The following is a 17,615-nucleotide window of genomic DNA, read 5'->3' on the forward strand; positions in this document are numbered from 1 at the left end:
GTCTAGACTCTTTTGTCTCCTTTGTTTCTATTACAGAACTACAGTCATGATTTCAAAATAAGGATATGTAAGGGTCATTTTTAACATAATAATTTAGAAGAAGAGAAGAGTTTGGATTTATATTCCCCCCCCCCTTCTAACAGACATAAAAAATTTACATACATAGACTATATTCTGACAAAGAACATGGAGTCTATACAATGTGTAGAGATTCAGACACACAAAGAGTGGGTGTCAGACCATGCTCCGGTGGTAGCTACACTCAGACTGGCAAAAGAGGACAAACAGTATAGATGGAGATATGACAATATTATAATGAAGAATGAAAGAAATAAGAAGATTTTACAGGAAGGAATGAAAAACTATTTTTTAGAAAATAGAAACACCGTCTCTGACGGGATGTTGTGGGATGCCTCGAAGGCAGTAATGAGAGGGTATTGTATAGAAATACAAAAAAGACAGAAAAAGGCATTAAATAAGGAAAGACATCAATTAGTGGAAAAAATCAAAGACTGCAGAGACAAACTACAGAACAAAAATAATATAACTGACTATAATGAATTAAAACTACTAAATAAACAACTGGAGGAATTGGATCAATTAGAGTTATGGAAAAAAGACACATGGGTCAAAAATCAATTTCAAAGAACCAATATAAAGTCAATGAAACAACTAGCCAATTATTTAAAGAACAAAAAAAAAACAAAGAGTTAAATCAATAATAAGTGAAAACAAAGAAAGAATAACAGAAACATAAGAATTAGACAAAGGTTTGCACAATTTTATCAAAAATTATTTAAAAGGATAGACACAGAAAGGATAGAGGAAATACATAAAAAAGATCTAACACAGGAGGAGAAACAAAGTATGGAGAAAGATATAACACAAGAAGAAATAGGCTTAGTAATAAAAGAATTAAAGACCAACAAGTCTCCTGGTTTAGATGGATTTACAGCAGAGTATTACAAAGAAATGGCAGAAATATTAATACCTGAATTACAAAGGTTATATAATAAGATATTAAAGGGACAGAAAATACCAGAAACATGGAGAGAAACAGAAATAATCACTATATTAAAACCAGAGCGCCAATCCAGAACAGGTTGAATCATACAGACCTATAAGTTTATTAAACCAGGATTATAAAATATTTACTAAAATATTGTCGAACAGAATAAAGGCAATATTACCAAAAAATAATTGGTCAAGATCAATACGGAGTCGTGAAGGATAGAGATATTAGCTATCCCATAAGAAATGTATTGAATGTGATGGAACATGGTAAGGATAAAAATATGCCATGATAAAATTAGATGTCTATAAAGCATTTGACACAGTTAGCCATACATATTTATTCCAAATAATGGAACAGGCGGGATTTGGAAAGGGATTAATAACGATATTAAAAGAATTATACAAAACAATAAAGCAAAGATTATGATAAATAATGGATGGTCGGAAGAAATTAGGATAGAAAGAGGGGTGAAACAAGGATGTCCGCTTTCTCCATCATTATTTGTAGTAGCAATGGAATACCTAGCGGATAGAATTAGAAATAATGGTAGGATCAAAGGCTATAAAATCAATAAAGAAGAAATAATATTAAACTTATTTGCAGATGATTTATTACTAATAACAACTAACCCTGTAGAAACTTTAAAAGAATTAAAAATAATATTAGAAGACTTTCAAAAGCATTCTGGTTTGGTGGTTAATATGGAGAAATCTGAAATCCTGGGAATAAATATAGAAAAAAAAAACTACTAGGAAAAGAAATGGTGAAGAAGAAGATTAAATATTTAGGTATAACATTAACAAATAAGAAGGAAAAGATGTTTAAATATAATTACAAAGTAATATGGAAAAAAATAATGGGAAACAATTAAAAGGAGTGTAGCAAAGGGAAAGAATCTATCTATTTCTAAAGGAAGGAGATAGTAGCATTAAAAATGTGTATAATGCCAAAACTCTTCTATCTATTTCGTACTTTGCCGTTGGAGATTAAGAAAAAACAATTTGAAGAATGGGATAAGAAAATTAAACTATGGGCATTTAATCAAAAGAAACCAAGAGTGATGAATAAAATAGTCTATATGTCTAAAAAACTAATGGGCTGGGGGCTCCCAAAATTACAGGAATATTACGAGGCATTTCCCAAATAAAAAAAGTTTGATGGGAATTCAAATAGATAAAAGAGACAGATGGATGAAGTTAGAAAATGAAATAAACTTGAACACGGGTGAAGCTTTGGAATAACATATTCAAGTTGTTCAAAAATAGAAAGACAAAAAAGAATTAAAAGGCCCTAGAAAGGTGTTAATGTGGAAATCTGGGAGAAATGGAAGAGGAAAATGGATGCCAAGAGAGCTACTGGAGTGCTTGGCACCACTACATGAGCATGGTTGGACAGGGAAGGAGCACAAACAATAAGATCTCTACACAGACAAGGAATATACAAAGGTAGCACAACTGTACAATGAAAGAGGGAGGGAGGAGAAATTAATACCGTTTCCAAATTTTATAGAGAAAGGAGGTAAAAGAAAATTGGTTACTATTAAGAGGAATCTGGGAAAAGATAAAAGAAGCCTCCAGGAGGGAGGAAGAGTGTATAATGAAAAGTTGTATAAAAATATATGAGGAAAAGAAAGGACAAATATTAGGAGTTATATACAAAAACATGATAGAAGATCAAAATTCATGATAGATCATCATAATGGAAAAAATGGCAACAAGATGGAGTGAAAGAAAGACATAGACCTTATTAAAGCCAGGATTATAGATAATATGAATAAAATAAAATGAATAGATAAATATGCAAGAACTAGAGAAGAAATTAATATTAAAATGGTATAGAACACAGGAAACAGTTGGCATATATGATAAGTGGGCTCAGTCCGAAATAATTTAGCATTGTGGAGAAAAAAATGCAATATATACCCATATGTGGCTAGAATGTATAGAAGTAAAAAAAAAATATGTGGGAAAATGTGATAAAATACATAGAAAAAAAATATGTAAAAGGTAAAAATAAAAATAAATATAGATTTACTATTTATAAGTATAGTCGACTATACTATAATAGAAGAAAGAAAGAAAACTTTTCAAATTCATGATTAGAAATAGGTCCATGCAGTAATATAGCATGTAAGGGGTGGAAAGGACAAAAAAAATCCTGGACAATGCAGAAATGGTTGGAATATGTGATGGGAGCAAATACAATTAGAAATTTTTAAGAGCACAATGTCAAAGAAATCAAATATATGGCAAGAAAAACAAAAAGGATATGAAGGAGATTTGGATGGAATTCAAAGACTGGCTAAACGAGAATTGGAATTACAGAAGAAAAAATGGACAAGAAGATTAGAAAAGAGATGGACCTGCTGCTCTTGTAAATCTAAAGAAGAGAGAGAAGAGAGGAGGGAGGAGGAGAAAGGAGGGGAAAAATGATATGGAGGATGTATATAAAGTATACAATATAAATCTGTAATAATTCCGAAATATCAATAAAAATATTTAAAAAAAATATATATATATATTCCCCCCCCCCACCTTTCTCTCCTGCAGGAGACTCAAAGGGGCTGACAATCTCCTTGCCGTTCCCCCCTCACAACAAACACCCTGTGAGGTGGGTGGGGCTGAGAGAGCTCCGAGAAGCTGTGACTAGCTCAAGGTCACCCAGCTGGCATGTGTGGGAGTGCACAGGCTAATCTGAATTCCCCAGATAAGCCTCCACAGCTCAGGCGGCAGAGCAGAGAATCAAACCCGGTTCCTCCAGATTAGATACATGAGCTCTTAACCCCCTAACTTTAGATTTCCCCTGAAATTTAAATCTTTGCTTGCAATCTATTACAACTGATGCAAAATTTGTAATCTGCTATGCTAGAATTTTAAAGAAGCATATGGGATAGGAAAATCATTTTAATAAACAGTAGGTGAGTAAATAACAATGAGCTGGCAGGAGCAATTAAGCTATGTCATGAATTAAATTGAATATTAATAAGACAGTCAGCATTTCAAAAAGTGAATACTACATAAAGCAGTTCTTTAAATTTAAGAACTTCTAGGAAGTTATGAAAATTTCTTCTGCTAGAAAATGCTATTTGTAGGCCAACCACAGTAATAGCACAAATCAGTTTCTTTTTCCATCCGTTTTTCCAGTTGTTGCTGCTACCACCAAAGACCTCTCAATTATCTGTGGTAGATGAATGTGCATAACCCATTTTTTATCACTGCAACTGAACAATTGGATGGACTGCAGCCAGCGATGAATCAGGTCATGGTCTCCAACTTTCAATCGAGGATTATATTCACATTATGATGATTTGCTGTGACTTCCTACAAACTTGTAATGTTTTAAGCTGACTTGAGCACGTCAATGAAAAGGTGGGATACATGTCTAACAAAAACAAATGTACAAATCAGCCCTACATAAGACCAACACAAGAGCCACAAACGATAAAATGTCTACATTACTTCCAAATGGATGGCCAGAGCAGTAGCAGCACACAGGGACATAAGTATAGATTTTTTTTGGGGGGGGGGGTTGGTGGCAGGGCCACACCAGCACCTGCCCCTGGGGCATGGACACACCTCCCCAAGTCCCGCCCCAAGCCTCATTGCTTATAAAAGCAGCTCTCCGAGGCCAGGGATGGAAGACTCCACTGCCCTGCCCTCCCCCCACCAGCTGGGCTCCTAGTCGGCAGCCAGCAGGTCCTTCTGCCCTCACCTCTGGGCAGAAACGTAGCTAGGGAAAATGGAGCCTGGTGCAAAATCTGAGTCCCCCCCCCCCCCCGCATTGGCGGCCGCTGTCATACTGGAATCCACCTCCATCAGCAACCATTTCAATGGTGTTTAAACTAGAGAGCCCAAATTCTCCTTTTAAATCCACCTTAAAGGGAGAATCTGGAGTCCCCAGTTAAAACAACATTGAAAGTGATGCTGTTTTGAGGTGGATTCTCCCCCACCCTGAAACAGCATCATTTTCAATGTTTAAACTGGGGACCTCAGATTCTCCCTTTAAATTCATGCCGAAGGGGGTGGATTTAAAAGGAGAATCTGGGGAAATTTTGGGGGGTGCCTGCTGTCAGGGGTGCAATTGTTACCCAAACTTTCAGGGTATCTTTAGGAGACTCTCCTAATGATACTGTAACCCATGCTATTTTAGTATTTTTTGTTTTTGTTGAATCTTAGGGCCCAGGGGATAAAAGCTCACTGAGCATGTGCAGTTGGTAAGCTTGCTTACTTATTACCAACTGCAAGAGCCCTAAACCCTCCCTCGAATTGATCTACGGCCTGCAGTAGGAGAAGCTGAAGGCCTACAGCTTCTAATTGAGGGAATGACTTATTTTTTTTTTTACACAGGTATGTGTTGGGTCCCAATAAGAAAGGGAAAAATATATTAGAATTTTACCCCAATGTCATGGAAATATTAGGTTGTTAACCCACGTAACCCTCCCTCAATTGATCCTGGCCTGCAGTAGGAGAAAGGAAGGCCTATAGCTTTGAAATTGAGGGAATGGCCTGCATTTTTTGCAGGCCCAAATTGAGGGAAGACCTGCAGCAGCTACATCAGACGCAGAAGGTCAGATGGGAGAAAGAAGCCCTGCTTGATTAATAGTTTGGACTTTATTGCTATTCTTTCATTACTAGACACTGTTAGTAGTGGTAACTGTTCTGAGTGCTTTTTCTTAAAACAGCACTGAAGATTTTGTACAATTGAGTTGTGCTGTATATATATACTCACTATATATTCACTATTATTTATCCTTAAATGATAGAAAGTTGTGTTAAAATTAAAAGTTTGTTAATTTGTTCAAGCTATTTCATATTGGTTTGTTGAGCCACGGGGTGCTGTCATATATTATTTCCTAAGTCTCCAATGGAGATTGATGTGGCCAAGGATAAGTAGGTTACAATACCATCCAGGTTTGGTGAAGTTTGGTTCAGGGGGTTCAAAGTTATGGACCCTCAAAGGTGTAGCCACCATCTTCTATTAGCTCCCATTGGAAACAATGGGGGCACCCCCTTTGGGAGTCCATAGCATTGGACCCCCTGAACCAAACCTCACCAAAACCTCAGTTAAAATTAAAAGTTTGTTAATTTGTTCAAGCTATTTGGGAGTCCATAGCATTGGACCCCCTGAACCAAACCTCACCAAACCTCAGTTAAAATTAAAAGTTTGTTAATTTGTTCAAGCTATTTCATATTGGTTTGTTGAGCCACGGGGTGCTGTCATATATTATTTCCTAAGTCTCCAATGGAGATTGATGTGGCCAAGGATAAGTAGGTTACAATACCATCCAGGTTTGGTGAAGTTTGGTTCAGGGGGTTCAAAGTTATGGACCCTCAAAGGTGTAGCCACCATCTTCTATTAGCTCCCATTGGAAACAATGGGGGCACCCCCTTTGGGAGTCCATAGCTTTGGACCCCCTGGACCAAACTTCACAATACCTGGGTGGTATCAGTAAGAGACTTTCCTGATTATATCATCCAGGTTTGGTGAAGTTTGGTTTAGGGGTCCAAAGTTATGGACCCTCAAAGGTGTAGCCCCCATCTTCTATTAGCTCCCATTGGAAAAATGGGGACACCCCCTTTGGGAGTCCATAGCATTGGACCCCCTGAACCAAACCTCACCAAAACCAAAACAAACCTCTCCCAAAACATCCCTGAATTTGTGGTGCTGCTAGTCTAAAAACTGCACTCCCTGCAGGCCAAAAAACAAAAACACTTTAAAAATACAAAAAAACCACAAATGGGGGGCGGAGCTTCGGACATGTAATGGGGTGGTTGAACCCAAGAACCCCCCATTACCTACATCCTTGGCAGCACATATGCCAGACTACAGTGACATGAAAAATAACAGCAGAATCAGCCATTGACTTCAGTGGACTTAGAAGGGTACAACTTTGTTTGGAACTGTACTGCTATCGACTCGACAGAACCAAACAAATGATGACATAAATAATGTTGGCTAAATCCTAGACTGCCCAAGCCTGACATATTTATGATAAATCAACAAGTAAAGGGATTGATGGAAAGATGACTATTAGCCCCATCCAAAGGGGGAGCAAATCCACCTGTGGAAGCAGAACATCTTCCCAGGGCAATTGCCCTGGCAGAAAAGTGAAACAGCTGGCACACAACCACTGTGATCCTCTTCAGCCCTGACATACAGTATTTCACACGACACCAAAGTCCCTGCAACAGCACCACTAGCATAGCAGAGGCAGTACAGAGGCATGGCTGGGGGAGTCTGCATAAGTCTATTCTGCTCAGTAGGGACTTCCTGGTGGCAGGGAGGCTTTTCAGCTTTTTAAACCTCCCCATGCAACTGGGAAGCCTCTATGGAGTGGCAGGGTAGCACCACCACCCCTGAGTTTGGGTTGTAAGCGCTTACTCACAAGTAAGCCCTGTTTACTCATGAGTCAGGCTCCAGCTCCTCTTCTCGGCCCAGCACCCACAGTATAAAGAAAGTCACGCCCCGGCTGCTGGGCCAAGAAGAGGGGCTGGCCCCTGCTCTTATTCGTAAGTGCTTTTAAAAGTAAGTACTTACTCACGAGTCAGGCTCCATCCCCTCTTCCCGGCCCAGCAGTCACAGCGCAACTTTCTCTTGCGTCCCGGATGCTGGGCCAGGAAGAGGGGCTGGATCCTGACTCGTGAGTAAGCAGCGCTCTGCGTGGGGGCGGGCACCCGGAGGGAATTTTGTCTCCAGGCACCATATGGTCCCCTTACGCCTCTTCCTCATTACAATCCCACTGTGCAGTGAAGAGTCCCAAGGTAAGCAATGGGCCTATGAGATAAAATATTAATTTTCAAGCCGTTTCTCTGGAGTGGCAAATTCCCCAATGTTCTTTCAGGGACAGTTTCAAAAGTACATTGATTAAAGAGGAATATGTAAGAAAACATATTTTTCTTCCAGCTTTAAGAATGCTGGGATATAAAGCACATATTAGGTTCAGAAAATACTGCTAGATGAGAGTTCCTCCAGCTGTGGAAGAGGAATCAAAGTAATATTCGGTTGCTCTAAGTCATGCCAAAGTCCCAAGGCAAAAATCATCCTCTCTAATTTGCTCTTCCATACACATTTTACTATCGCCCTATCAATTTTTGGCAAATACTATCTATGATATATTATAGAAAAGGCAGAAGTCATTCGTAGGTTTATGCATAGATGTTGTAGATGTTGGAAGACTTAATTGGATACTTCACGCAGTCAGTCACAGCTCATCTTAATGAATATTTAATGTGAAAGTAACAACACTATTTTTATCCAATAGCTCATGTTTGCAGAAAAGGTGTCTATAAACATAGGCATTATAATCTGGGGACAGATCATGGTGGCTTTGACAGAATGAAAAATAAAATTTTTGTTACTGCATCTAAAGAAGCAAAACTGCCACCTTTACAGTGAGAAGTATCCTCTTTAATCACTGGAGAGGCAGAAAGGCAAACTGTGATTTCTAAAAGCAAAATGCTCTCAACAGCGCTATAACAGCCACTAATAGTAAGACTTCATGTTGGAGGTTGTCATAGCCCAACAAGACTCAGCTGAACCAGAGACCCTGAGGACTCCTTGGTTGAGAAATCAGATGGGGGCATGACATTCTAATTCCAGTTGGCAGCAGTGGCACCACAGGAGTAGACAGCCCCTGTGGGATCAGACCAAGCACCACAACTGGGGGCCAGCACAAAAACTGTGAGATCAGACCCAGAGCCACAACCAGGACCGAGCACAGAAGCTCCTTAGCCCCCTGGTGCCAGGCCAGCAGCAGGGAGCCCAGTTTGCTCTCCCCCCCCCCCATATCCCTCAGGCCCTATGAGCGTTGCATAAGGTGATTGAGTAGTGACCTGCAAGGAGGGAGGTGTAGCATATGCTCGGCAACATTGTCTACTCCATCATGACCTTGGCTCATACCTTCAGATTCACATCTGCTGTACCATCACTTTGGATTCAGCATCTGTATTGTGAACTTTTTGTGCTGACTTTAGAACTGGACCTGATTACCAAGTGTTGCCTGTGTGAATGTGCATACAGAAGTCCACAAGAAAATGCAGCAAGAAGAAAGAAACAACTGGGCAAATCTCTCCCAACAAAACCTCTCTTGCCAGCAAACTATAAACTGAGTTGTTTGCATAGCTAGTCTCTCCATTCTGCACCCACAATACCATTCTTGTTTTTCCTGTCCCTAATGCTCAATTACGTTCAACATTGTGAAATATGGTTGCCATGTGTCTGCTGGGTGAGTCTCACCTGCCCTGGTCTACAGCTGGAGGCTCAAGTCTCCTCTAAGGCACTCTTGTGTTGAAACATCAGCACTGACTGCCCATTAGTTTCCAGGCACAATCCAAAGTGTTGGTTCTTACTTTAAATCCCTAACAGTCAATCCAGATGGTGGAGACAAATCCACTTACAATTGCAGCATGGGGCTGTGCCAATGTGTTCCCCCCCCCTCCACCAGTGCTAGAGGCACCCATGCCAGGAAAGGGGGCAAAGGCGGTGGTGGTCGGCCACCCCTCAGGTTTGTGGCTGTGAAACTTGGAAATCTGGGCCACCACAGAGCTGCACTGAAGTCCCAATTGGATGGGACAATGCAGGCATTCCCAGGAGGTGGGGCTGACATCAGTCAGCTCCACCCTGGGTCTATGGCTAGTTGTGCCACAGCCCATTTTCTGGACTTACATTAACCTTTGGGATGGTGTAATTCCATTAAACCCTATGGAGGGCTCTCTGGTGGTAGTGGTGTTTATGTTTTTTTCTTCCTCCCCACACCACCAGAAAGTTCTCTGGAGGCAGTGGAATGGCACTGCAGCAGCGCTGTCCCAGCCACCAGAGGTTCTGGATTTGGCTGTAAATTTCTTGGAGTCAGGGTACCAGGAATCAGTGTCTTCCTGCTTACTATCCTGCTATTCAATTAAGATCTAACTCTCAAGTCCTGCTCTCTGTGTCCCCACCACCAGAGCTGAGGTGGGCAGTTACTAGAGGCAAGGCATTTTCTGTGATGGCTCCTTGCCTTTGGAAAGACCTTGCCCTTGAGGCTCACCTGGAGTCTTCTTCCCTTCCTTTTAAGCACCATGTGAAAACAGTTCTTTTTACCAAGGCATTTAATTACAGATCTTACCTTAATAGTCTGCTTCTGTTATAGGAATAGTTTTTATGATGCTTATGCCCAATGGCTTGTTTTAGGGCGGTTTTGTTTACATTGTAATGATTTTAGCAGTAAGCTCCCTCAAGAAGGACTCTGAAGAGGTGGTACAGAAATATCTTAAATAAATTAATTATAGTGTTACTTCTACTACAATGTCTTGTTGGTTGAAATTGCCTCAGGTGTTCCTGCAGCTTTCCCCTGCACTTTCCTTCACCCAGAGAGGCTTAAACAGCCCTCAGGACTGCACATTTGAGCTTCATTGGCTGAAACAAATCCAGACATGGCCAACCAGAGCTATTTTAATACCGAAAGTCCGGAAATCAGTAAAGCTTTTATGAGAGGGAATGTAATAGCTACAGCTGCAAAACAAAACAGAAAAAATTGTAACAAACCAGGAAAATAATGGGCAGATTATGGAGGAGCAGCATAAAAAAGCTTTGACAAAGCAACCCTAACTGAGGTTAAATAATGAAGGAGCCAATTAGATATGTTTGAAATTGAAGAAGAAACAAAGATTTTGGGAAGCCCAATGCAGCTTTAGGAGCAGTGTCAACAGCATCCTGGATGGCAGTGTGCTGGGGGGCACTCTGGGGCCATTCCCAGGGGTGGGGGTAGACCTCAGTCGGCTTCCAGCACCTTTTGTGCTGGGAATGCACCTAGCACAGTCACATTCCCAGATGGAGCTTTGTGATGGATCTATATAGACCTCAACCACTCGGATAATGGAGAAAGAAGACTCTTGGAATCCTCCCACTGAAGGCTCACCACCTATCAGGAGGAGGATGGCATCAGCTTGTTAAGACCATTGTCAGTTGCTGGCAGCTATTCTGGCTGAGGAATCTCTGGGGAATTAGGAAAATAATAGGGTTTAGTATAGCATAGTTAGTGAATAATATGCTCGGTTAGTTGTTTCTCTTGTGTTTTGGTTACATGTATATTGGTTCTGCCTGAGGGGGGAATATTTTACTAAGTTTTCACATTGACTGTCTGAATAAAACCTGCTTACCTTGGTTAGCTTTTTTTAACATTAACATTGGTGTGGAGAATAGTCCTTTAGCTTTCTCAAGTCATCCACAATCTTGGGCATGCAGATATAAAAAGAGAGTTGAGTTATTCTTACTTGGGGAGAGAGGTATTCTCAGCCATTAGGCAGCCCCATCTTCTTGTTTATTAGAAGCAGGCAGGTCCCTAATGGGAAAAAATAGGATCCTGGTGGTAGCAACCATCCGTATTAGAGGCATCAAGGATGGGCTAGGAAAGTTTGGTCATTCTTGAGGGAAAACAAGTTCACTGCAAGATGATGTTGCCTTCCCCTGCTGTGAGTTGGTCACTTCCCCCAATTCACCACAAGTTCTTTGGGTGAATCAGGAAGAATTTTGAATTTCCTTTCCGCCTATGCTGCCTGGAGCCCCTTTGGAGGTGACATGGTGCCACCTTCACAGCGCTATCACCAGCCACAGCTGCCCCCCAATCTATACTGCACTGTAAAACAAAGACATTTTGAACATGTGAATAAACCTGGAAGATATTTGGCAGATTATCTAGGGAAAGACAGTGAAAGAAGATCACAGGAATGAAGAAGGGAGATCAAATTACACATGTAGAAAGGAAGATACCAAAAGTTCCATGCTTTTTTCAGAATTATACAGTAAAAATTTACAACAGAAGATGGAATGGAGGAGTGATAAAGGGAATGCATACTGAAAAGTTCACATTGGAACATAGGGATATATTTGAAAGTATTACAATTCAAGTGATTACACAAGTCATAAAGGAATTGAAAAAAGACAAACCATCAGGACCAAATGGATTTACAGCAATGTATTACAAGTGCTTGAGAGACAATTTAATATTATCACTACAAAAAGTAATGAGTGGAATAAATAAAGAGGAAGTATTGCCCTCGTTGTGGAAAGAAGCTCACATAACATTTCTTCACAAAGAAGGTAATGCTCCAACACTGCCACAGTCTTATAGACCCATCTCACTGCTAAATAATGGACTATAAATTTTTGCTCCAATAGTAGCAAAAAAATTAAGGAAATGTATAACAAGAGTTATCCATGGGCATCAGAAGGTTTTATATCAAAAAGATATATGAAGGACAATGTCCATCTTGTAGTCAAAACAATAGACATTTTTGATGTGGGGTGGGGAGAAGAAAAAAAGTGGCATTTATTCTTTTAGATGCTGAAAAAGCATTTGATAATACAGCCTGGTCTTTTTTATTGAAAACACTTGGAAATCTAAATTGTGGCTCAAGGTTTATGAGTTGAATTCAAAGTATTTATATGAAACAATATGCAACTATCTTTTAAAAAGGAATACATCAAGGATGTCCATATCTCCAGTCTAGCAGCCCAATCCAGAGCATGCAGCAGCACTGCTTCTGCACCACTGCTTCTGTACCAAGAACAGCACTGCTTCTGCACCACTGCGCTGCCTCCAAGGAGATTTTGGGTGGCACAGCAAAGCAAAAAAAACCCCTCTCAACCACCTGAAAAAAATCATTGCTCAAAACAACTTATGTCACACTTTCTGGTGGCATAAGTCTTCCGCTGCAGTCATCTCCATCTCTGGGAACACCTCCAGCCCACGCCTTCCTGTGGTGGCATGGCTTGATACTTTAGTGGAGTTGTGGAGAAGCAGACTCTTCCAGGTTTGGGTGCCATGGAGCTGCGCTGCACCCCCCCCCCACCTGTGTATTTGCCTTCTCTGCTGGTGTGTTTGTCCCTTATGCCAGTGGGGCAAACACACATCGGCGCAAGCTCACACTGTTCCCAAGACTTCATTCTTCCCTCTGGATTGGGCTGTAATTTATTCTTGTGCTAGATGTGCTGACTACTAAGGTCTGACAAGATCCTAGAAATAAAGGATTAAAGGTGGATAGAGAAGAGTTTGTAATGAGAGTTCTGGAGAAGATGGTGCTTTGATCAGTTGAGCTTTCAGTAGCACCCAGTTGTACTTATTTAAAGGTACATTCAGATGGCTTAAAAGCAGACTAGGTCAAGTTCTTGCCTCCTCAATATTTCTGGGGATCTTTTAATTTGACAGATGAACTAACTTGGGTTTATTCTGACCCACTAATTTTGGTACCAACGAGGATCAGTAAGAACAAGCAGCCCTTTGGCTCAAAGAGGCAGCCTCTCACCCCCCCTCTTTTCTTTTCTTCTTTTCTTTTTTACTTTTGTTCTCTCTGTGTGTGTCTTCTCGTGATTTTTTTAAAGTTTCTGTTTCTTTCTTGTATTGATCTTTAGTAAGATTCTTCGAATATTGAAGGATTATAAAATATTTTTTGCACTAAAATGAAATTTTCAACATACTGGAGGATTACACAACTTTTTACTCAAGATCTGTGGGGGGGTTTGTCTGGAGCTACCTTTTCTTGGCTTGGATTGGACTTGAACAATTACAAGGGCCTCTGCATACTCAATGGATTACACAATCTTTTGGCTCAGGACAAACAAATTCTTCAAACTCAGATATTTTCAAGATGGACAAGAACTTAATTAGAGAGCCAGCAACAAGCTGATCTATTTACTAATTTGATGTTGGTCCATGGAACTCCTGCCTTCTTTTGACCCTGAGTGGGGGATATGGGATTTTGGGAGAGATTTACAAGTATTTGAGATACTTCTTTGTTAAAGTGGATGACTGTTGGAGGCATACTAGGTGAAGCTGAAATTTGCTTCAGGATATTTAGTTAAAGATTGATTCATACCATAACGAGAATGTTTCCAGCAGACCATATGAACAAGAAACAGCTTTTATCTTAATCCCACTCCTTAAGTAAACAGTTATCTTCAGCCTCAATTAACAATTTAAAAACTCCAGTTAGTCTAACACATTGCTGCCACCTTGTGGATATAGTGAAATTACATTTGCTGCAATTATATTTGAGATGTGATTCTGATGCGGCAACTCAAATTTCAAAAATGGCCACAAGCATTGCAGAGATAAACAGCTCCAACTAATCTCTCTGATAATAAGCCAATCAGAGGAGGAGGAAGAGGAGGAGGAGGAGGAGAAAAAGAAGATTTTCCCCCTCCCCCAGTTAACCAAAGGCTCTTTGGGTTTCAGAATATGAAAGATGATTTCAAGAGTTTAAAACATGAGATTCAACAACCAGAATTCACTGTCAGAAGTTAAAGAGAGTTTTGTAGAGCATCAGACAGGAACTTGCATTGAACCTGATTATATTTAAATAAAAAGCCCGGGAGAACACACAAGACATAGTAAAAATAACTCATACCCAACTGGAACATCCTGGTCATACAGACAACAAGCAGAAGAGAACATTGAGAAATGAGGAGAAAATTGAATTTCCAGAAGCTCAGGGAACAGAGAAAAATCCACAACTCAGATGTGTTTCTAAAGAATATTACTGGAGAATCTTACTTGCATCAGAAGTGCTCTTACGTAATAGAAAAGCAATCATTGGTCAATTCCCCACTCACGATTAGATGCGTGCTCGTCACTCCAAATATCCAGGTTTCCTACAGAACTCCCCACTTCGCCAGCGCTGAACGCACATTCTTCCCGTTTCTGGCGCCCGCCCACCCCCACCCCCACCCTCAGCACGTGTTATTTTAGAACCTAGAAGAAAGTAGACCTTTTCAAAAAATGCGTGGGCAATCTGGAGCAGTGAGGAAGTGGGGGGGGGGGTAAATCCAGATTCAAACTACCCGCCCTTGTGAGTGATGTGGAGCCTCCCATCCAATCGACACAGTGGGCTATGCGTGATGTGCATGCAGCCCTTTTTTTTATTTTGAGGACCAGAGATCCACGTTGATATGAAGCAACATGGGGCCAGTTTTGACTGATTGACTGAGTAGAAGTCAATACAAAGCAGTGCTACATGTTGTATCCACATGGATCCGAGTACATGGAGGTGCGTGGAAACAGGGCTTTGTTTTAATCGCCCGTTTCTTCATCTTTGCGTAGAATCGTTCTGCGCATGCTTGCACAGATGTGAATCCGTCAGTTTGAAAGTAAAAAAAATTCCTGCCCCAGCACAACACAGCAGCCAATCAGGATAGCCCCTGAGCAGATCACGTGTTTGATCCGCTGACAGTGGGGATTCTTGCATGGCTGCTGCGTTTCTGGGAACAAGGGGGCAGAAGCTGCAGTGGGGACCATGAAACTGTGTTCAAAAGGTCCCAAATCTTACCAAACCGGTTTGTATCTACTTTCATTTTTGAAGTGGGGAATCGACCATTAAAGATAGTAGACCGAGCCATACAATTGGCAATATGACCCACAGATGAAGATTTTTTTGAACACTGAAGATTGGATTTTAGAGCAAGATCACCAAGAATCCAAATTTCAGATGAAAACCACCAGAACGTTTTACAGATGAAGATCTTTTTGATAACCCCAAATCAAATTTTAGAACAAAACCATCAAAAAATTAAGCAGATCAGACACATGAAGAAAATGGTTAGGAAATATAACAAAAATTAATCTTAAGATTTACTGTTGTAGTCAATTGACCCATAAAACATACATACAGCAGAAAACAGTATAACAAACAGGTCCATAGATTAAAGGAACGAAAGGGTAAGGTTACATAGATTTAGGAGCAAAATATTACAACAGGGGAACAGTTGCTTGAGTTATCTGGTTTTTAATTCTGAAAACCTCTGCCAGAAATTTTGCAACATTTAATGTGATCCTAAAATTTTTGCCTTCTAACAAAAAATGTATGCAGGATTATTTTGTACTACCTCTAAATTTCAACAATAGAGGAAAAATCCCCTGTTGACACTCACAATGATAAAATTTGCAAAAAAGAAGAATATGTGGTAAGATTTTGATATCCTGAGAGCTACAAGGGCATAGTCTGATAAGGAACACTTCTTTGCCTACCATGAAGGTTTTCAGATGGAAATACATTTAGCCTTGCTTTTCTGAATAGCCATCAATAGTAAAAAACCATCAGGGTTTTCCAGTAATTAGCACAACACAATGGGACCACATAATTTATATGAGAACAGGTCAGGCAACAAACAATATTGGCACAGGTCCAGAGATCAGCTGTAGCAATATCCTGTAATCCCTACACTAGAAATTTAAGTATGATGTCATACCCCAAAAGCTAAAAAGGAGCAAGAAAGACCAATTGAGGCAGCTTTTCTTGCTGCCAGATTCATTAGTTACTGTAATAATCATCCTGAGCTAATAGGTTAGCAAACCTTCACCCCATGAGATCTTTAATGTTACAGACCACGCTCTGTAAGTCACTCACCCATTTCTAATTAGAGAACTGCATTTGGAACACAGTTGGGTACCTTGAAGATCACTCATAAATCTTGCTTGAAGTCTATCCAGCTCTTGAGAGGCTCCAACCCATGCTGCTGCAGCATATACATTAAAGATTTTTATAGTGGGAAGATCATAATGCCCTCACCCCATGCAGTAAAAAAAGAAGACGAATAATAGACTGATGTTTGCTTTCTTCAGGGTTAATTGTCTGTGGGTCCAGGAGCCAGAATGGTGAATATTTAAGTCCAGGTACTGGAAGTTCCTAAACTTCTCTAAAGAGTGGCTGTTAATGTTGTATTTAAGTGGGTGACCATGGTGATCTGAAGCAGCCCAAAAAAAAAACATTTTGAGTCCAGCGGCCTCTTTAGGACTAACAAAGTTTTATTCTTGGTATAAACACCATGCATGCACACTTATTCAGATACATGTGTCTGAAGAAATGTGCACGTGCACAAAAACTTACAGCAAGAATAAAACTTAGTTAGTCTTAAAGGTGCCACTAGACTCAAACTTTTTTCATCATTTTAATTGTTAATAGTAACCATGATTAGTTATTGTTTATAGATTTTTAGATAATCTTTTAGATAATTTTATGTTTTTTTTTGGGCAGTGCAATCCTGAGGAAAGGGTAGTTGTATTGTAGCTGAAAACAGTGCAGCAATTGTGCAGCCACATTATCACCAAAGAGGCTCCCTACACCACAGACAGCAAGCCAAAAGCGACGCTGCTCCTTCCCCATGAAAGTGGCCTATGCATCTGAGTGCATCTGCACCACTGATTTTGCTGATACAAGTCTCTACCATTAAATGGAGATGTTCCTGGGCCAACAGGGTTTAAGGAGCAGACTAAAGCTGGTCCCCACCCACAAGAACATTCCTTTTAGCATCAGCATTGGAGTACTGGAGCACAGCTGCACTGGTGCCTGGGAGTTGCACTGTTTTCCAGCACTGGCATAAGCGGCTCTGTACTGGCATAAACGTCCCTTACACAGGTGCAAGTGGTATTTTCACTGGCGCTGGGATCACACCACTTTCTGAGCGGCTCCCCACCCCACCCCAAGATTACACCTGGTAGTGCTTAGAACTGTTTTGATTCTATTTTCATTTTTCTGCTCTGCTTATTCACATCTATTAAAAAATGAAATATATTTTTGAAATTCTCTGAGACACTCTATGGAGAACCTGATCAGGTGTAACTGATTGCTTA

At 40.4% G+C, this 17,615-nt stretch overlaps 1 protein-coding gene across 1 annotated transcript in view; it reads right to left on the reverse strand.

Moving 5' to 3' along the window:
- TMEM232 (transmembrane protein 232) overlaps positions 1 to 17,615 on the reverse strand; it is a 194,093-nt gene that overhangs the window by 164,072 nt on the left and 12,406 nt on the right. The gene's annotated exons all lie outside the window — the stretch shown is intronic.

Source organism: Sphaerodactylus townsendi, linkage group LG07 (genome assembly GCF_021028975.2).
Source record: "Sphaerodactylus townsendi isolate TG3544 linkage group LG07, MPM_Stown_v2.3, whole genome shotgun sequence".
In the NCBI taxonomy this organism is placed as follows: Eukaryota; Metazoa; Chordata; class Lepidosauria; order Squamata; family Sphaerodactylidae; genus Sphaerodactylus; species Sphaerodactylus townsendi.